We start from the raw sequence: 22,528 nt of genomic DNA, 5'->3' as shown, positions 1-22,528 counted from the left end.
TCACACAGAAAATAATGTTATTAAGTAATCCTTACCTAAGCTTATTTGTGTTTTAGCATCGTTATTCTAAAATATATTGTGCCACATAATATAAATGATAATTAAAAAGTATTTCACAAATATTATGAAACATTCTCTTAACTACTGCATTTCTGGATCATATAATACAATTGAATATTCATTTCCTCTTGCTTGTATTAACGTCTGCTTAAAATGTTAATGAAATCAAAACAATGCACATGTTGACAGAAGGGCAGAAAAAACCTGATATAAATGCTAATTACACATTGGGGAGCGAGGAGTGAGATTACAGTTGAATATGTTAGACACACTTACCCACTGTTTAGCAAACTTTCAGATGATTGGGAACAGAAATAAAGAGAAAGGAGCAGGAGACAGGAAAAAGAACAATTGAAGGCAAAGAATAAATGAAGTATGATTCCAAATGAAAGCACAAAACAAAATGGTGCATGAAACAGAAAAGCATAAAAAGCAGTATGAGTGAGAATAAAAAGTGAGAAGAAAATGAATGTGAATTAACACATTTTTATGATGTGTGTTAACCTGAAATAATGAATAGCACTGTAGAAAATGAAATATAATTTTTTTGATGGGCACATAAATTGAGTGTTGAAACACTGAATACCCTTTATCTTTATAGGTCACAACATGTCAGTGACATATACAAGCTGGCAATGTTAGGAACATATGTCAATGTGTAATACTTCATGTTCTACAGACTACAGTGGTGAAAAGGGGATCTGTGAAAGAAAGTGGACATATATTTTATCATGCATGTAAAGTATGCCACCAAAGGGATGAAGTGTGTCCACTTCTATATTTGCAGCTGCACTTAAAAGCAAAGATAAATTATGAAAGCTCTTGAAAGCAAATATCGATCTGCAATGTAACTGGCACTCCTTACTACCTTATTTTATTTGATCAGAGACTGCAATGACGTTCAAGATGTGTCTTTAATGGGTGTTATTCTGTTCTATTCAAGTGCCTATTTGCAAATACTAGTAGAACGGGTTCATAGTGAAAGAAAACGTGTTGTTTTGAATAAAATGTCAAGTATCAAAATAACTTTTTAATTCCCTTTTCAACATCAATTATTGAAGGCTAGTGACATTCAGTTACCCCAAATAATCAAAGGCCAAAAACCATCATTGGCAAAACCTGCATGATATTGCGATTTTTTATATATTCATTTTCTACATCCCAGTTTGACATGGCAAAATTCCTAAGCAAACAATTTTTAAAACACACATAAATTAGGAAAAAATAGTGTGAACTAAAATATATTAGATTTCGAAAACCTGTTTGTGGCCTGCAATATTTTTGCAATTAAGCTATGGATCATTTAAAAATGTAGTTGAGATCTGATAAATGCAGGAGCTTATTTACAAGTCCCTTGTGCCACTGATAGTCACTTTTTCCCATATTAAAATTGACACACCAGTAGCGCAAGGGGCTCGTAAAGCCTCTCAATTTTTTACAAAAAATAGTATTGTATCACTATGTGATATAGCACATAGTTCTGCACATTGGATTGTGTTTGAAGGTTGTTTTCTAAATCAAAGCTCCCTTACGTGAATCACTACACTACCTAAGCACAGCTACATACACATTTAAGGGCTTAACAAAAAAATAAAGGCAGGAGATATGCCATGCACATGGAACAGCAAGTAAAAAGCATCTTCATCCTGCACAGTTTTACACATTTTTCCTCAATACATAAAATGATTTCAATGTCACTTTCTTAATCGCTCTAGGGTTGAATGTTAACTCTTACCTTTCACTTAATCAGTTTTGGGTTATCAACAAAAGCATAATAACGACAAATTGTGCAAAATAAAAGAGTATGGAATATACTGACAAATATATCATCATATGATTTTCAATGAAAACATTTTATAGAAATCTAAAAGGAGAGCACCAATACAGGTTTTGGAGCAATGTAAATGAATTCTTAAGAATTGAACGTAACCACCAGTTTTCCTTTCATTACGCACAAATAAATGCACTCTGCACAAAAGGTTGTTGCATTTGTAAAGCATTAGGTGTTGATTGAATCTCAAATATACTTATATAAGTAAATAGTCTTACTGCTTAAAGCATGAACATGAGAACCTTTGACTTCTATCTACAGTAATTTCACTGGAATGGATAAGTCACTTTTTAATATAAAGAAATAACTTTTTGAAAATGCAAATCAAGAAGCATATGCGACTAAAAGAACAAGAAAAATTGTTCTTATATTTAATTTTTTTTTTTTTAATGTCAGGAGCCAAAAGACTTACATCGTCTAGTGATAAACAGGACCAGACTGAGGAAACAAAAGCAGTGCTGGCAAACATGCACAAACCAGCCCCGGTCCTTTCACCTCCCCGCGCAGTCTCTCTCTTTCCATATTTCTCTCTCTCTGATCACTTTTTTCCATCTGCCCCCTCCCTATCCTTCTATCAATCTTGAAGTCTCCCCAAGCCTGCTGCAATTAAACTTGGGGTGCTGGGAAAAGCATTAAAGACATCAGGAGCGGACCAAGGCTTTCAAGACCAGCCTCCAGGGGCTCCAGTCCAACAAGGAAATGCCCAGTGAAATAAAAGTCCTGTCCAGCCCTGGACATCGATACACTCCCTATTTCCTCTAAAATGCTGTTGATTATGGTTAATGTTCATAACACTTATGGGAGAGGAGGAGTTAAAGCACTGTATGCCCTCCTAGTAAGACCGTATCACCACAACAACTACGGCAGCTATAGATAGAATGCACAATCCAGTATCCCTACCCTGAAACAAGCATCCAGAGCTTCCACTGGGACAATCACAGAATTCCTTTGTGAGTGCTAAATGGAGAAAAGATCATCCTTATAGAAGAGGAAGCTTCACACACAAAAATGTGTCATGCTTAGTCATGGGCAACCCCTCCCTATCCTGTTAGGACAGTACCACCAGGGCGGACTTGACCTCCTGTTGGACTGGGCACAGAAGGGAGTTCCTAAATAAAGACTGCTGGATAACACAGGGATCCAGATCAGTGGATTAAAAATACCTCAAGGTACCCCGGCTAATTGCCTTTATTGGTGGGAACAATAGGTCAGAAACTGGGGTGGCGTAGTGAGCAAAAGAATGATGGATTTAATCCAGATCTCTTGACTGGGGTGAATGTTTAATTTAGCCAGCATTCTGTCCATCATTTTTTGCCGCAGCACTTTTCACACTAAGTGGGATGGGTATACCCAGCATTGGGTCCCTTGCTCACTGTGCCACTGGATTCAAGCAAGCCTGGCTGATGAGGGGTGATGCCCCGAAACCGGTCCTAGAATGCGTGTTTCCAGTCCAGGGAGGACCCGGCATGGCAGTTTGGGCTGGACTGTTCCCATGAGGAGCAGGCTCAAGACTGATTTGCATATGGCTGGGTCCAAACAAGTGTGGCGTAGTGTGCAAAAAACGGTTGATTTAAACCAGATCTCTGGATTGTTGGTGAATATTTGATTTATTCAGCATTCTGTCCATCATTTGTTGCCGCAGCACTTTTAGCCCTAAGTGGGATGGATATGCCCAGACTTGGGTCCCTTGCTCACTGCACCACTGGATTCAAGTTAGCCTGGCTGATGAGGATTGATGCCCCAAACCAGTACCAGAATGCTTGTTTCCCAGCCAGGGAGGACCAGGCTGGACTGTTCCCATGTGGAGCAGGGTCAAGACTGATTTGCATATGGCTGGGTCCAAACTGGGAAGTAGTAGTGAGCAAAAAAATGGTAGATTTAACCCAGATCTCTGGACTGGGGGTGATTGTTTGATTTATTCGGTATTTCATCCATTATTTGTTGCCGCAGAACTTTTCCCCCTAAGTGAGATGGGGATGGCCAGATGTGAGCCCCTTGCTCACTGTGCCACTGGATTCAAACTAGCCTGGTTGATGAGGGGTTGTGACCCAAAACGGTTCCAGAATGAATACATGTTTCTGGTCTGTAGATGACCCAGCTTGGCAGTTCAGGCTGGACTGTTCCCATGAGGAGCAGGGTCAAGACTAATTTTCATATGGCTGGCTCCAAATGAGGGTGTCGCAGTAGGCAAAAGAATGATGGATTTAACCCAGAATTCTTAACTGGTGATGAATGTTTGATTTATTCAGCATTCTTACAATCATTTGTTGCCACATCACAAAAGCTAGGTCAACATGTTTTTGCCCACAATAGAAGCCCTTATGGGTCTGGGGCATTCCTCAGGGCTGCTGTGCCTTTTTACAAATGTGCGACTACAAAGGACACCGCCAAAAGTGCTGACAGAAGAAGAAAGGCACAAGAGAATACAGCAAAGGCCACGACGGCGTAGCAGAACAAACAGGCCTGCACTGGCAGGCACAGCCAGAAGCAGGCAACACCACGGAACGGTGCACCCAGGATAAGCTAGACGCCGGCCGAAGGCAGAGGTCAGGAAGTCCGAAGAAGGGCCCGCACATTTCCCAAGGGAGGGGCCGGCACACACTGACCCACAAATGAAGGAATCAGGCAGAAAGAAAGACGGGGGACGGACCAAGCCGTCCACCCGAACACAAAAACCGGGGAAACCAGTCCCCCCCCCCTCCGGAACACCAGCCAGAGGACCAAGCAAGACAAACGCATAACCGCTACAACGCAATGCCGCAGACACCAGAGCACATTAGTGTTTTCTTAATAAATGTTCTTCTTTTCACCTCACTAAGAATCTAGGCATATAGACCTCCAGGAGGTAATAAAGTATTGTTGGCCTGAAGATTGCCCAAGACCCATATGGGTTTCTATGGTGGGCAGAAACATGTTGGTCTATCTTTCGGGGCTTTGTGAGCCATTGTCCTCAAACTACCTACCCACCAGTTTTTAATCTTACCTATTGTTCCCAACAATAAAAACAATTAGCCAGGGTAATTTAAGGTATTTTTAATGCACTGATCTGGATCTCTCTGTTATTCATTAGTTTTTATTTAAGAAATTCCTGCTGCGCTGAGTCCAACAGCAGGTCGAATCTGCCCTGGTGGTACTCTCCTACCATGGTGGGGAGAGGTTGCCGTTGATGAAGCATGACACAATTTTGTGTGTGATGCTTCTTCTTCCATAAGGATGACCTTCCTTCCCTTTAGCACTCCCACAGGAATTCTGTGACTGTCCCAGTGGGACATCTGGATGCTTTTTTAAATGTAGGAATACCAGATTGTGTATTCTACCTATAGCTGTCATACTTTTTGTGGCAATTGGATTATAGTCAATGCTCCATATGTGTGTAATGCCAATGTTGGAAACAGGGCTAATCATATGTACTAACCAAATATGCCACAGACATCTGGGACCTGTTGCATTACAATGTCCCAGACCTACTTTGCCACACAAAACCTTGCGGAACCCTGCATGGGCACCTTACATCACCAAAACCATCCCTCCTGGCTACAAGATAACCAGGCAAGACAGACTTCACAAGTCTGGAGGCAGGATCATCATTATCCTTAAGAACATCATCAGCTGCACCACCTCCATGGACACATCATCCTTCCATAATGAAACTTCTGTCACTCAAGCTCCACGCCACAGCCAACTTCACCATAAGTAGCATTTTCATCAATAGATCAATGAGATGATGCACCAGCTTCACTGTCTCCATCACAGACTTTGTTCCACCACTCACCCTTGTCATTAGCAATCACAACCTACTTCAAGACCTAAACTTCTATCTAGAAGATCATGCCGACCCAAACTCAAAAGAACTCGTCAAAGACCTTGGAAAAGTAGGCCTCCTCCCAATAAGTAAAGGGACCAAACCATGTCGCTGAACACATCCAGGACCCTATTTTCACCACCTTCGACAACATCAGAGTCAAAGAGCCCTCACTAGTCTACTGGACAGACCATGCCCTTACCGAGTTCAACATCCCTGTCCCAGTCAAATGCACATGTACCACAGCCAGACTGGCCCACAGAAACTGGAACAGCATCACTAACAGGGACTGGAACACTGCTGTCAACACTCACCATCTTGTACACCATCTTGTACAGAGCAACAACCGTAGTAAATTGAGAGCACCTGTTTAAGTTGTAAAGATGTTTATTTTTTGTAGATCCTTGACATCAAACCTTAAGGCAGCAGGGCACAGCAATATCCCAACGTCCGTTGCCATCAACTGCCTTCACTCTTCTCCCCCACGTTCTCCTGTGACACCCACAAGCATCCACCCCTCCTTCATCATTACATCATCAACCTTCTAATATGGAGCACACATGAGAACAGGCTACCACATAGAACATCTTCCCCTTCCATACTGCATAACAATAAATGAAAAACAGAAATAATGCTTAATGCTAATAACATGAAAAATTAAAGAAAAAAAACAAGGCAAAGGAACAATTATAACTGAAACGATTACATCACATAGTCATCATGCCATTTGGGCTTGAATAAGGTTCTCCCTTGAGTTGAATCATCACCCATGGACTTCCCAAAAAACTAACCAGTATGTCTCTCATCCAGAATAGAGGATTTCTCAACTCTCACCAGTCTTGAAAAACTCCACACATCACCAGAGTCAAGAACCACCACATTTCTCCTCACCTCATGAATCAAGAATGGAACCATGAATTTTGACCTTCCTTTTCTAACCATTCCAGACTTCCTAACTGAAACCTTATCACCTTTTTCCCAAGAATTCACACTTACACAATTCTTGTTGTCAAAATGTTTCTTGTACCTCATCTAATATTTTTCCGTACATTGCTTGATTTCAACATTGGACGGTCTTTTTTCCACCTTCAAACTCAATTTCAGCCATGCTGAGCTAAGCTTGCAGTGATGTTTCCTGCCTCTCAACACTGCAAATGATGAACCCGAAATCACCTTACTAGGCGGTTCACGATGAGTCCACCAAGTTTCCCACAATGTCATCCTGCAACAAGCATTTCTCTAACAAAACACATTGTGCACAACTTTTTACCAGTTTGTTCATGCTTTCTGCCAAGCCATTAGCTTGAGGACCATAAAGAGCTGTCTTGAGATGCATAATAGAAAGTTGACTCAGATATTCAGACATTTCTTGGGATACAAATTGCACCCCATTATCCATAACTAAACTACTCGGTATACCTTCCCTAGAGAACTCTTCCCTGAAAAAGTCAATAACAGTTCTAAAATTTACCACAGGAACACACTTTGTAACAACCCATTTGGGGTAATCCACTAAAATCACAAACCGCTCACTCTGTTTGAATAATTCAAAGGGCCCGGCAATGTCCAATGCCAATTTGGTCCATGGCTCATCAGTGATCTCAACTGGTGACTAAGAAGCAGCATGTATTCTCTTGGATTTATCATTGTTGGCACACTGCCAACAGTCCTTAACCATTTCTTTCACATCATGGTCCATTCTTGGCCACCAGTACCACTAATGTAGTCTTGCCTTAGTCTTGCTCCTGCCCATATTACCTTTGTGAGATAAATTTGTAATTTACATTCTCAAGGCATCCGGAGGTCTACCTCTTTCCCCCTTAGCACCTTATCCCCTACAATGCACAATTGACTGTTAAGAAACCACATAGAGATGCGGGGACATCCTTCTTATCAGGCCATCCCCCAACAACAAATTCCTTGAGGTTTTCCAGATCTGTGGCAGTGGTAGCTTCTTCCCACTCACTGTCCTTCAAAGCTGGATCACATACCCAATTCACCAGCCCACTCTCAGGTTCATCATGTCCCTCATTGGTCGGCATTCTAGACAAACAGTCAGCTACACAGTTCTTAGAGCCTGGTATGTATTCCACCACAAAGTTGTAGTTAGACAATCCTTCCATCCACCTTTTAATTCTTGGAGAAGAACTCTCTAGATCTTTGCGTATAAAAATTCTATTGAGAGGTCTGTGGACCGACCTCACCATAAAGGGCATCCCCCCACAAGAAAGATTTGAAGTGCAGAATAGCCCAATATACAGTCAATGCCTCACGCTCAATTACCGAATAGCGTTCCTTCACTCCCTTCAAGGAACAAGAGGTAAAGGCCACAATTTTCAGTTCACCACCATCCATCTGGGCTAACCCTAGGCGGAGTTCGTGGAGTTGCACTACGCGGAACACCGCGAAGTGTAAAAAAAACTCCGACGCACTACGCGGAGCTCCGCAAGCGGCGGAGTACGATAGAAAAATGCAGTTCGCGGTGATTGCACAGTGCCGGAAGCTTGTCCGCACTGTGCAGTCATCGCGAACGGCACCATGCACACCGCAAGCAGTCCCTGCTTTCCTGTTCTGCTGCTCAAGTAGATTTTTACTCGAACAGGCTGTTTCTCAATGCGAATGGTCGCGAGCATATGCGACCACTCGCAATGAGAAACCTGACCCCCCTCCCGCATTGAAAAATCTCACCGGGAGGTTGATTGTCAACGCTCGCGCTCACCAACTTGATGTTGGCGATCGCAATCGAGGAAATATCTCGACGGGAGGTTGATTTTCCTTGCTCGCGGTCACCAACTTGACTTTGACAAGCGCGAGCGAGGTAAAAAACTCCGCTCTGCTACGTGGGGCGGAGTTTTTTGGAACTCTGCAAACTCCACACACAGAGCGGAGTTCACCGCCCAGGGTTAATCTGGGCCAGGACAGCACCTAAACCCTGGATGCTTGCATCTGTGGACAACATCCTCTTTTTATTGAGCTCAAATTTCCCAAGGTAGGCAACTTAGCAATACATTATTTGATGATCTTAAAAGCTTAATTACAATCCTCAGACCACTTGAATTGACTTCCCTTTTTAAGCAAGTCCCTTAAAGGCTTAGCAATGCAGGCAAACATTTGGATAAATTTGGAGCAAAACTCAGCCAACCCCAGGAATCAACGTACTTGGTCTTTATTTTCAGGCTCAGGAGCCTGCAAAATGTTGCTCGCCAAATCCAATTTAGGACGTATTCCTTCTCCAGAGATGGTGTGTCCTAAGTACATTACAGTAGAAACCCTAAATTTGCACTTCTCCTTTTTTAGTACCAAACCAGCCACCTGGAGACGATTCAACACCTTCCGTAGAAATACATCATGGTCTTGCATATTGCAACCATAAACCAATATGTCATACTGAAAGAACAGAACCTTCTCCAACCCTTCAAGAACCTTTATCATGATCCTCTGGAATCATGCCGGCACGGAAGCAAGGCCAAATGTCATGAGAATGAAATGGAATGCTCCCAGAAGTGTCACGAAAGAGGTAAGATGCCTGGAATCAGGATGCAGCATGATCTGATGGTCAGCTGACAACAAATACATAACACTAAAAACTCTTGCATCTTTAATCATTGCCAGTGTCTTTGAAATGTTTGGCAGAGGTTGCCTATCGACCCAAATAAACTTATTTAACCTCTCAAATCCACACACATGCGGATATCACTCCCACCATTCTTGGGTGTCAAAACCACAGGGGCCAACCACTCAGAGCACTCAATCTCTTCAATCACACAATTTTTCTTTGGTTTATTGAGCTCTTGTTCAAGTTGTGCTAACATTATGTGGGAAACCCTCCTTACTTTGGAAACATAAGGAACAGTATTATTCTTAAACAGAATTTTGTGCTCAAAATTCCTAAGTAAACCTAAACCATTGCTGAAGACTTTGGAACATTCAGTGTAAATCCCCTCAGGACGTCCCTCTCCACTGATTACCAACACCTTATTTTCAGCATTGGGGTTTCAATGGGATCTGTATCAACAGAACCATCACGCTTGACACTTAGCACAAATTTGGTCTCCATGACATCCACTTGGTTTACACTCTGCTTGGAATTAGTACCCTTACATACACGTGCATAGGGACCCTTTTTTCACACTTGTTACAATTCGCGAACCGTACATAACAACCTGGTCTATTGGACAAATGCTCTTCACTGCCACACAGAAAACACCATACTCCTATACCTCTGGAACTTCCAAGATTTGTTTCTTCCTTGCACCCACTTCCTTACTCCTTACATTTTCCTTAGCTTTAACACCCACAATATACTTTTCTTCATTTACATTAGTCTCAACAACAGACACGTCTTCCTTGTCCCTCTCTTCCCGCACTTCGCATTCCCACATACTAGTATTCTCCATATCCTCCATCACAGATATCACATCAGCCAAACAGGGGTGTTTGAAAGTAATTTCTCCTGGGTTTTAGGATTGTCAGCACACCTCATAATTTGATTGCCCACAGGAGAGACAGACAAATGATGAAATTCACATGTGCGGGCCAAAGTTTTCAAATCCACCACATAACTCCCTATCTTTTCTTGTTTACCTTGCACCCTGGTGAAAAATGTGTGTCTTTCTTATACCACATTGACTCGTGAACCAAAATGTTTTACCAACATCATAACTGCCGTGTCATAAATGTTATCAGGTTCACCCACCCTATCCCCAATTTCTATCACATCTATACTCTCATAAACACTCCTCCCCATCAATACCTAAATTGTGCAATAATAAAGCTTGTTTGTTAAGTGCAGAAAATCACCCCCTCCACCAATCACAATGAGGTATGAATCAAAAATCAAATTCCATCATTTCCAGGATAATACTGGGCCACCCTTATCAGTGAGAAAATTAGGAGGTTCAGATGTGCTGTCAATTTTGAATGATAAATGATAACTCAAAAAAACATTTAACTGACGAGTTGTTGACCAAACCCATGAAAAAGTAGAAATGGCCAAAAAATAATATGTACACTAAGCGTGCATCGGTGTGTCTATTACTTGTCATTGAGGTTGATAACCAGGTAAGGATATCTGAAATGGTAAGGACTATGGAAGCGACAATACTTACTCCAGATGTGCCAATCACAGGGAAACATAAGTGAGGGAAGCACAGTTAAACGGTGTGCCAGTCAACATGTTGAACAGAAACAAACACCATTAGCATTGTGTGCCAGCTACTAAGCACAATTTGAGGTGTGCCCATCACTGTGCAATTAGTACCTTGTGTGTCATCTTGAGCGATATTATGTCTCCACAAGAATCAAGGATCCGGACCATGTACAAGTCACTCGTGAACAAACAATAGACTCGCAAAGTGCTCTCGTGCGATCCTAATTTCATAAGATGCTAGAGAGTAAACTTCCTTACTAGGAACATGAACTGGATCACTCAAGATGGCGGCCAACCCATGTACGTTGTTTGTGGCTGTTCAGAAGATGTACACGTATGTGTACACATCATCCTCTCAGTTCGAAATCGGCCACAATCTCAGAACGAGAGGTACGTTCCACACCAGAAGAACTCTACAACTTGGAATCTGACATCATCATTTGTTGGCTGTCCGTTCAAGCAGGCGGAGCTCCACCGACCTATAATGTCGTTCCTGCTACTGCTGCCACAAATGTCCCACTGCAGCTCGATCCTTTCCCAAGCGTGAACAAGGCTTTACTTCTGGACACTGCGTCCTCACGTTAATCACAGTGCCAGATCAGGATTCAATCTGCGGTAACCGATGAAAATCTTGTAAAATGTGTGGGTCTCAAATCACAACGGTAATACAGGTTTGATGGCTTGACACATTTCGTCCCCAGTAGGATATCCAGTAAAACCTGTTTACGTTGGAAGGATTTTTATTTTTGTAGAACCTTTACATCAAACCTTAGGGCAGCAGGGCACAGCAATCTCCCAACGTCCATTCCCATCAAACAACTTCTCTCTTCTCCCTCACATTTTCTTGTGACACCCACAAGCTTCCAACCCTTTTTCATTTTGACATGGTCAACCTTCTAAGATGGAGCACCCATGAGAACAGGCTAGCACATAGCACACCTACACAAAGCGATCAAGAATTTAAACAATTAGATCACCTTCTCTGCAATTCCCTGCCCCCCCAAACACTGCAATGGAACATGGTCTGCAAAATAAGCCTGGGCAAAGCACTACGCTACGCTCGCGTAGTTTGCGAAGTTCGCGCTACTTCGCACTACGCGAACTGCACGTAGCACAGTGCGAACACGCGTAGCGTAGCGTAGTGCTGCGGTCATTTTTTGCTTGCTCGCGGTCCTCAACGTCAAGTTGTCAACCGCGAGCAAGCAAAATGACATCCTGGCGAGACTTTTTCCTTGTTCGCGATCAGCAACATCAAGTTGGCGATCGCGAGCATTGAAAATAAACCTCCCGGTGAGATTCCCAACACGAGGAGGTCAGGTTTCTCATTGCGAGTGGTCGTGTATGCTCGCGATGAGAAACTACCAGTTCGCGTTGAGAAAGCTGCCGCTCGAGTAAAAATCTACTCGAGCAGCAGAAAACTACAGCTCGCACTGTGCAAGATGCCATTTTCAATGATTGCACAGTGCCGGTTGCTTGTCCGCACTGTGCAATCATTGAAAACGACATCTGGCACAGTGCGAACAAGGTACTACGCAGTTCGCGAAGTGCTACGCGTAGCTCGCGTAGTGCGAACTGCACTTTGCGTAGCTTCGCGAAGTGCTACTTCGCGAACTACGCCCAGGGTTACTGCACAACAGGCCAGTTGGTACACAGAGGAACTCAGACTGATGAAATGCCACAGCAAACAACTGGAGCACAAATGGAGAATGAGCCAGGACAATAAAGAAAGGAGAACTCTCAAACCTTTCCTAAGATGCTAACACCAAATTATCTGGACCACCAAACACACCGCTCTGGCTGTCATGATCAAATCATCCAACCAAGAGGATCATGTTCTCTGTGGACCCAGTACTCGTCATGTTAGCAGAAAACCAGAAGGATCTGAATGCTTAGCAAATATACACAAACCACTTTCACAAAGTACGCAATATATCTGAGTGCAGATAGCAGAGTGTGAAGGCAAACTGAGTGATGAGAGACAGTTTATGATATACACACGTATAATTATTGTAATTCATGGTTGCAATCCCCTGTCTGAAACACTGCACGGTACTTTTATTTTACAATTGTATTTAATTTGTTCGTCTTTTGTTTTGATTCTCAGTGATACTCAGTCTAATCACAAGTAAGATGCACGTGATAGCTGCCATGTTTGCTGGCTGCGCCTATTAATATGGACATGCCCTAAGATACGTGCAGATTATTGTGTCTCCTACGAAGGAAATCGTAGCTACTGCCGCAGTCCCATTTGGTGCATTCACCACCTACAATCATTGCGACTGTCATCCCCGATCCACCTAAGACCATGGTAAGTTTTGTCCAGGTCCTGCGCTGCAGTCTTCGACCGGATTGCTGCGAAGCAGCCGTTCTCCTCTCCTTTTGACCTACAGATGCATTTAAATTCCTTGACGTTACTTGCTTTGTTTAATTGTGGGAACGCGCTCACACGTGACCTTGCTTTTGGCATTCAAGAGTGCTACCGGCAGCACATATAGATAAAAACATTGGAGCATTTTTTAGGGAGCCACAAAGACACACTTGTACAATTGTTTTAAACTTAAAAAGCACATTATAATTATTACTATGGACTTGATTGTTCTCATGTGAAAGGAACAATACGGGCATTGTTTGCTTGATGATCACAACTTATGTATATGTTGAAGACTGAACAGTATGTATATGTATGGCAAGAAGCAAGGAAGTTCATGGTGATCACAGAAAGAACTTAACTAGTGCCAAATAAGAAAGAGCAAGGCTCACCTTAGAAGTATTTGTCATTCTTTGAGGTCTCCCTCCCTGCAGTACCCTCCCTAATTCCCTTATGCTCATCTGGCCACTCACATCCTCTGTTCTTTTTGTCCCAGAGTCTGAGCTGCCAGAAGGTGGGCATCTTGGAGGTACTGCCCCTGAGGAACCAACATAATCTTGACACTGGCAGACTGCATTGATGCTAGCACCAACAGCAGCAAAGAAATCATCTCCATTGTAAAGGATTTCACCGCACCAGTGGCTGCCTCCAACTTGATCACCCTCTTGCAGGACCTCTGCAACAATCTCTCTCAATTCCTAAGCGACAGAATCACCTCCATTTACAGCAACTTAAACACACATCTAGACTTGGAAGACCTCACCAAATGTCTTGCGATGTTATCCAGAAAACCAATGCTATCCACATGGTCCTTCATCCCCCCAGAAGCAACCGCCACCACCATGAAGTCCATCCACTCAGGGACCCCATCGGACCCCTGTACGCCCACGCCTACCCCAAAGGACTACAACCCATCAGAGCCATGCTAGTACCCATTCCAAATGCCTCCACCTCTTATACCACCTTCATAGATGCTTGGGAGCAAATACCTGTCCTGTCATTGCTGAAGAAACCCTCTGCAGGCCCTTAAATGCTCCTCAACTACAGGCTGATTTCCCCTACTACCATTTCCGACCATATACCTCAATGGCCACTAACTCCTCAATACCATTCAGTCTCAAGGGCAACCACAGCACAGAAACTACCCACACTGCCACCGCAGATGACTTCCACATGACTTTGGACAAAAGAGACACATCAGTCTTCATCATCCTAGACCTCTTCACAGTGTTTGACATGGTCTACCCCTTCTTCATCCAACACCTACATGATATCAGATGGATCTGCTCTTTTCTGACTGGAAGGACCCAACCTGTCAGCCTGGCACCATACACCTAGAACGCCTGTGACCTCATCTACAGAGCTTCCGAAAGGATCCTCCCTGAGCCTCATGCTCTTCAACACATACATGATTCCTCTAGCCAGCATCATCCACCCGATGACATTGTCATCTCCTAAGACAATGACATGCAACTCATTCTCTCCCTCACAGACAAGACACCCAGTAACTGCATCAAGTTCAACATGACTGAAATCTCCCACTGGGTGAAGACAAATTGTCTAAAGCTGAAAACCAACTAGATTGCAATTGTGAACTTCAAGGAGAGCACTTCACCCTGGGACTCAACCTGGTAGCCAACAGAGCTAGTACCAACCCCCAAATCGACCACCTTCGCCAAGAACCTCAGGCTTGTCATCAACGGCAAACTCGACATGACCATCCAAGTCAACACTGTCACGGCCTCATGGTTCCATAATGTGAAAATGCTGAGGAAGATTTTCAAATAGTGCCCAAACAGCACCAGAAAACTGTCACACAGGCCCTGGTCAAAAGCACGTTGGACTATGGGAACACTCTCTATGCCGTGATCAACAAAAACCTCAATAGAAGGCTGCATACCATTCAGAACTCAGCAGTTAGAATCACTTTGTACCTCCCATGCAGCGCTCATATCATACCACACTTGAAGGAGCTCCACTGCCCCCCTATTCACAAATGAGCACAATTCAAACTCCTCACCCACACTTTTAAGGCACACATAACACTGGCCCAACAAATGTCAGAACTGCATCTGGGTTGGCACTGGCACATTGTGGTTGGCTGAGGAGAGGCCCTAGCAATGCAGAACCTACAACTCCCGACAGAGGTGGGTGATCACACTCACTGTATAACCTGTGCTCACACTTGGGTAGCTTGGCACTGAGCAGTCAGGCTTATTACAGAGGCAATGCGTAAAGAATAGACACAACACTCTCACATAATAAATACACTGAGCATCACAAAACGGACTTCACACGTGGAGTATGTAAATAAAGTTTGTATTCAACATACACATTAACTAATAAAATATGAACATCATAAGTCTGCTTCGGGAAGAAAAGCTTTCAGTTTGTGGGACAAGATAATTGAGTGGCAGACGGTGTATGTCTTTTTTGAGCGGCTTGCTCTGAAGTTAAGAATGGGAGCAATGTAAAATCTTAAGGATTTGGGTTTACTGTTTAAAGCACTGAATTTCATTGATACAATTAAGAATTTGTGAGAAATATAATAAATTCTGTGCAGTGTTTTTGAGTCCTTTTTGCATTACAGAAAGGTAATTTATCATTACATTTCGAATGACCTTAATACAGCTTGTGGTTTAGATAGAAATCCAAATCAGACAACTCTAAAAATGTATGGAAATTTTCCAGACTTTATAACACACAAACACACACACACACTCTCTCTCAAAATTTGACTTATCAGGTAATCACTGAAAGACACTCCTACACACGTGGCTGTTGGCGGAGAGTATCACAAAAATTAAATATCCTGGCCTGGATGGTGATGAAGATATTGGAGACAGGTAATAATTTTGATTTATGAAGGAGTTTATGGTTCTTGTACTCCTAGGATTTCAAACGTAGAGGTTAAAGGTTACTAGAGATAGGATGCATCATTGGCGGTCTCTGTATGTCCCAGTTGGATGTGCATGTGCTTAGCTAGACAAACTGGGATTAGTTAATCGGGTAGGATGTGATTCCTTGAAAGGCCCTCTTTTTGAGACATAAATCTCATGTGGAAATATCACTAGCAGTACTAGGCCGAATCATGTTAAAATGACATCAGCAAAATGCACATTTGGGAAAGATCCTATTTTACCCCCAGCACCCTTATGCGGTCCGAACCGTTGTCAGAACGAGGCTGACCCTGGCAATTATTATTATTAAATACCACACAGTTATAGGGTGCACCCTAGATCGCAATGATATCAGAAATGTGTACACAGAGATAATTAGAACACTTTTAAACAGCACCGTATCCAAGACTGCACGGGTAAAAGACAATGTCAAAAGCAGTATCTTTTGACAGGGAATCAACATGTAAAGCAACACCACGATGCGGTATAATTAATAACAAGCAGTCACTCCCACACACTCATTCAGCACCAATACATGGTGTCATTGATATCAGGCAGGCCCGTACGGAGTTCACTCGCATAAACATGCGCACAGCACCGCAATGCGGTGCAACTGATTTTTAGCAGGTCAGTTGATAGTGCACATGAAGACCCCATGGCCCAAACACTTCTCCACCATTAAGCTAACCCCGACTACCCTACACAGATAAAGAAAACATTATCCCTGATCCTAGCTGATTGCGACCGGAGTTACACTTAGTCAGGGTCCCTGGGAAGAAGGTGTGGGTAGGTAGCAAGGCAAATTAGGCTGCAGTCGACAAATTGGGGTTTTGCCACTACTCGGGAAGTTCATCCACGATAGTAGTTCAATCAAGAGATTCCACACTGTACCTTCTGGCACCAGCCCATTTCTGCGAAGCACAGGGGGGGTCACGCAGTCTCTTCACCCATTTTCGAACACTCTCAGAAGACTTCCTTAGCCCAGTCAATTACTCTCACAACCGAGGCCCGGTCCGGACAATACTACTAAGGGTGGGAGGTAAACTCCACTCCTCTGGCGGAGTTCACTGAGTTTTTGTCACTCCGCACTCCACTTGCCACGTAGCGGGGTTTACTGGCACCCAAAGTTGCCTCAGACTACCCTAACAGGAATACTACTATTGAAGGAGGCCTCTTTGATGTCCCTCTAATCAAACTACAATTACCAGAAGCTTCTGGTACCGTGACTTCCCCCCACGTGACACCGGAAAGGACCAATGGGCTTCCACCATCTCCATTCCCAACCCTCCTGTGTCCGAGGCTGAATATCAGAATAAAAATCAGTGGCAACACTCCTGATTTAGGCCATAAACGTCCGATTATAAATCTGAAAATGAAGTTATTTAAAGTATGTCTTACTTACAATTTCCTCCACTTCGAGGCATGCTACTGGGGAAATTAATGGAGCACCACCATTTTTTTTATCTGTAAACAATAGCATTCCACTTAGTGCAAAGTATATTGGGCTGAGGGGGTGATGAATGTCCAGAAGAATAATCACCAATGGAACGGCATTTTAAAGACAGAGGTATCTCAGAAGAATTTTGTTTCCTAAGATAAAATCTATCAGTCGTGTGCAGCTACATAAACCCTTTTCAGTGTTGTCGACACTGGCTGTCAGTGTACTCTTCCTGAGTCCCTCTTCACAGTTGCGGTTCTGGCTGGTGTGGTTACCTGTTCCCTCATCACTCTTGGAGGCTCGGTACCAGTCACGGTTGCACAGTGCTCTCTGGAGCCGCATTCTTTGATTCAGCCCCGGGTCTCCCTATAGAGTTGCTGGAATCAGGCAGGGGAGCACCGAACCTAGTATCAAAGGGAGGCCCCAGTGAGCCTGCTGCACAGAGCCTCCGTGCTTACCATGCAGAGTGACAACCTGCTTAACTGGGGCCGCCCGAAGAAGAATTGCATGCTGAGCCCCTGGGGGAAGTGAGCACTTGGGGAAGAGAGCTTCATTGGTCGAGATTCAGTGCCAGAGGCACGGAGAAGGGAGATGCGGTGATTTCAGAACGTGCTGTGTAATTAGGACTGCAGCTCAGCAAAGAGAAGCGCACGTTGAGGTGCTTGCTGTACTACAGGTGTGATTAACTGCACCAGGTGAAAATGCTTTCACAAGGGGTGGGTGAGTGGAGCAACTTTGCTCGCGTGTGGAACTCCACGGTATTCCATGGAGTTTTTATGCAATTCCGCAGAATTCTGCGTAGTGCAACTTCGCGAGCTCTGCTTTTTGCTGCGTACTACCTGGAAACAAAGTTGTCAGGCTGGGTGAGGAGACGGCTGTTTGTCCGCTGCACTGATGGCACAAAAGGAACACTCGATGAATGGGGGATGAAGCACGGTAGCCTCTCAGAGGAAGAAGGCACCCTGTCAAACACATGTCGATCAAAGTAGCACCCTGGCAATTCAGGCACCATGGAATATGAATCCGCTCCTCCGCACCTCCCTGGAAATGAGGCACATCGTCAGGTGCATGTTGATTTGAGTCATGCCAGGCAATTAGGGGCACACACAACGAACAGTTGCAAATTCCATACCTCCCTGGAAATGAGGCACAACGTCTGGTATGCATTGATACTGGTTGCCCCGACTATTCCAGTCACAAAAACAGACACAAGCTAAGCAGGTCTGCATGAGGCAGAACGAGGCACTACTACGGGTACACCCTCACCTTCGAAGGTTGCAACCTGTGAATCGGACACTACATGCAATGAGCATGCAGTCAGCATGTCGCACGAGAGAGATGTGGCACGATCAACGAAGCTGGCCATGTGGGCTCCTGCAACCAGTGATTCTGCTCACCACAAGAGACTCATGCCTGTTGAGGCCCCACGATGCAATTGCCACAATCCTTAGATGCGGGAAGTACATTTGGGGCTCCACACTAGGCAATCTGGTCTCCTTGCACAATAATTAGTTCCACGCTCACACCGCCCAGCCAGTTTGGATCCAGCAGATGATGTGGGCACTTAAGAGGGCACCACTCTCCAGGTGTCACAGGTAGATGGTGTGGGACCCTCACGGGAGGTTTTTGATGGCCCTGCGCAAGAGAAGAGAGGGCAAGCCAACAAGCTCTTGGAGAGCATACTTCAGGGTGCCATACAGCTGCAGGTAGTAAGCCCAGGCTAGCTGCTATTCAGGAAGATTGTGCAGTCTCTTCCAATGGCAGTAATCTTTCTTGTGCACAACAGATTCTTCTGGCAGTGTGCACCACACAGTTCCAGGATCGCTGGTCCCACATCCCCACAAGTGTATCACTACCCTGCTGAAGTATTGCACCAGAAGCTATACCGTAGTGTGCCTTTGAAGTTGGCGGTGGTTCAGAGGGTTTCTCTTTGAACCATAGATGTCTCTCCTAAAATCAGTCCTGCCTACTATGGGGCTGTGGAATGCAGATCTTAGTTGGGCCATGATCTGGCTCCCCAGAGGCCAAGTGTCAAAACCACTCCCTGTCATTGCTGTTGCATGCCCAATGTTTATAGCTCTTGGGAATGCACAGATGTGCTCCCCCAGCCTCTAATGTAGACTGGAGGCAAACTAAAAGGCACACAAAGAGCTTTAGTGTAGAGAAATGCCCGCTTTCTAGAAGTGACATTTATAAGCTATTATTTGACAAATCCCTCTTTACTACAGGAGTGAGTTTGTCACTGTGAATTCAATGATAGAAAACATTATGAGGCTGCTCCATTTTAAGCCACTATTGCAGCTTGAAGTAATTCCAATAATTCCCCTGTGTTAACCTATGGGAAGGGCAAACATCATAGGTCGTGAAAACACACATGGGTATTCTTCCCCACCTAGGCAGGGAACACACATGTTATACCTGCTCTCACTTTCACCTACCACTTGCTTAACCCCTTAAGACTTACCCCAAGGATGCCTTGGTGGTAGTGAAAAGTCCCCTCAAGATTGGCCAGTGGTTTAGAAAGGCCAACCTAAGCTAAGCATACGTGCAGTTGCACACACAAAGGCCTGCAATGGCAGGCTTGACACATGTTTAAAAACCTCATAGGTGCAAATGCGCACCCACAGGCCTGAAATGGCAGGCTTGAGGCATGTTTAAAAACATTAGGTAAGCACCACTTCCTAAAGTGTGTAGGAAGGGTACACTCATTTCCACACTGCATTTACAGTGGGAAAGTGCCCAGAGCCCTAAAGGCCACTAAAGAGAATCAGCAAAACCCATGAGAAAAAACACAAAATGTTTTGGGAAACACTAACTCAAGTGTATCAGGTCTAACAATCTGCTCCTCAAACCTTCCAGACACCTACGCTCATCCAGACTCCTAAAGCATGGCAGGACCTGCCATTAAACATAAGATCCTCCTCTGCACTTCTTGAATTCTGCAAGATACCGAAGACCTAGAGTAACATAACGTAAAGTAACATAAATGAATATACCAGTTTTTGAAGTTGTCTCTCTGTGCTATTCATTATGGAAAAAAAAATGTTGTCATCTGCTATAGCATTCGAAGTAGGCCCCAGCCTCACACGCTCTTTAAAATAGAATGCCATTGTCCCCACAGTACTGCTCCGATTAATCTAGGCCATTTGCGACTTTGTCTACGCACTAGGATGTCAAGGAGCCTTCTCAAAATATGAATATCTTACTCTTGGAAGCTTTCTGTATTGGTACAGAAAATACAGTTCTTAGGGTAAGAGCCAAACTGAGAAAATTATGGAGCAGCTATATCAACCTCACAGTATGGCAATTCACTGAGCAGCTGCACCAAAATTTGGAAAGACACGCACCAGAAACCATGTATACTTCACACAAAAATTGGAACTCAGGTATGGTAAAGACAATCAACACCATCACCACATATTTAATGTAATTTGGTTTGAAATACTTAGAATGGTTTTGAGATTTCAGTTAACTATTTTGATTGTAACAGTTAAGATAAGGAATATTCCATACCTGATTCAACATGCCTAATATAATGCGATCTCAGTTTTGTTCACACCTCTAACTTTGCTTCAGACAGCTGCCTGGCTTAAGCAGCAGAGGAAAGACACAAAGCTGATAAGAAAGTGATGGGGAGCCACAAACAAAAGGTATTGGGGTGAGCACAGGTGGGGCGGGGGTGGATGTGAGCATGGGATGGGGAGGAGGGACGACGGGTTATTAATAATATTAAAAACTTAGCTGGTGCCAACGGTCGCCTCCCACGTCGCTCCTGCTTGCCTCTTCTTTCAGGGTCCCAACAGCCCCTGGGACTGACTCCCAGCCAATCCCCGTGCTGCAGAGCAGCGCTGGGATTGGTTTGAGTGGGTAGGAAAGAATGGCCTACTCAGACCAGGGAGTCTGTGGGTGTTTCTCCAGCCCGGTTGCTCAAGGCAGCCGGGCTGGAGAAACCTAAGTGCGCATGTGTGGTTTGGTGGGCCTGAGATGGCTGGCCAGCGAAACAAACATGAGCACTTAGGGAGTGCACACACATGCCTACTCCACCCTCCGATGCCCTGCCCCTCCATGCACAAGCTGGCAAATGAAAAATAAAATGATGTTAGAGCAACGTTTTTTTTTTCGTTTACTGGCAACGAAGTGGGGCAAATCTCCTCCACCATTGCGAAGAAGCTACCACAGTTGGGGAGGGGAGTTAGCTTGAGATTGTGACTGAAAGGACTTGCGCAGTCTTGGTTTCTATTATCAGAAAATACCTGGGAAGTGTCATTGACTCCACTGCCTGGAAGGTGTTGTGGGGTGCATTACAAGAAAATGGTAAAAGGTAGAATCCTTCAGTGGGGCAAAATCCTTCTGGTAACCAACTGCATGCAGTTGCACCTCAAGCAGAGTTACTTCCCAGCTCCTAGTCAACTCCCTGGCTGACACTTCAACAAGCCTTTTTATCCAGAGCATCGTCTCAAAATTTGAACAATACTCTTACTTTACTATAGATTCCTACCGATTCTATGGGGAGCACTTTGAGAGCTGTAGTATTTGCCCAATTGATGAAGTCATTAGATATTTACCATTAACTCTTGAAATTTTCATCAGGTTAACGATTTGACCTGTCTATGCGCCATTGTTAGAAATTAGAGTACTTGCTGAGGGGGTAACTACCCACTTCAAATTATAATGACAGTCCTTTTCAGGGTGAACCATTAAAGTCACTAAATTAACCTGAACTCAAGCCCCTGGTAGCTATAGCACAGGGCAGACAAGAGATATTGAAACAGAACAACCTAGTGGCAATATGTAAAATATTTATCCAGTAACAAAACAGTAATAATGTCAAAACACAACACAAGAAAAATTCCAAAATAACTTGCAGGATATTGTAAATTCTAATAAATAAAATGACACCAAAATGGCAAAAGTCCAATGAAGGAAACTGGAGATATGAATTTTTTAAATGTGAAATAAAAATAGTCCCAAAAAGTCATA

The 22,528-nt window shown here is 43.9% G+C and overlaps 1 protein-coding gene across 15 annotated transcripts in view; it reads right to left on the bottom strand.

Moving 5' to 3' along the window:
- The window catches only part of CADPS (calcium dependent secretion activator), a 1,625,151-nt gene that overhangs the window by 433,484 nt on the left and 1,169,139 nt on the right, over positions 1-22,528 (bottom strand). The window lies entirely within an intron of this gene.

Source organism: Triturus cristatus, chromosome 9 (assembly GCF_964204655.1).
Source record: "Triturus cristatus chromosome 9, aTriCri1.1, whole genome shotgun sequence".
In the NCBI taxonomy this organism is placed as follows: domain Eukaryota; kingdom Metazoa; phylum Chordata; class Amphibia; order Caudata; family Salamandridae; genus Triturus; species Triturus cristatus.
Note: the sequence above shows the minus strand (reverse complement) of the source record. Positions and strands in the feature narration are given on the sequence as shown.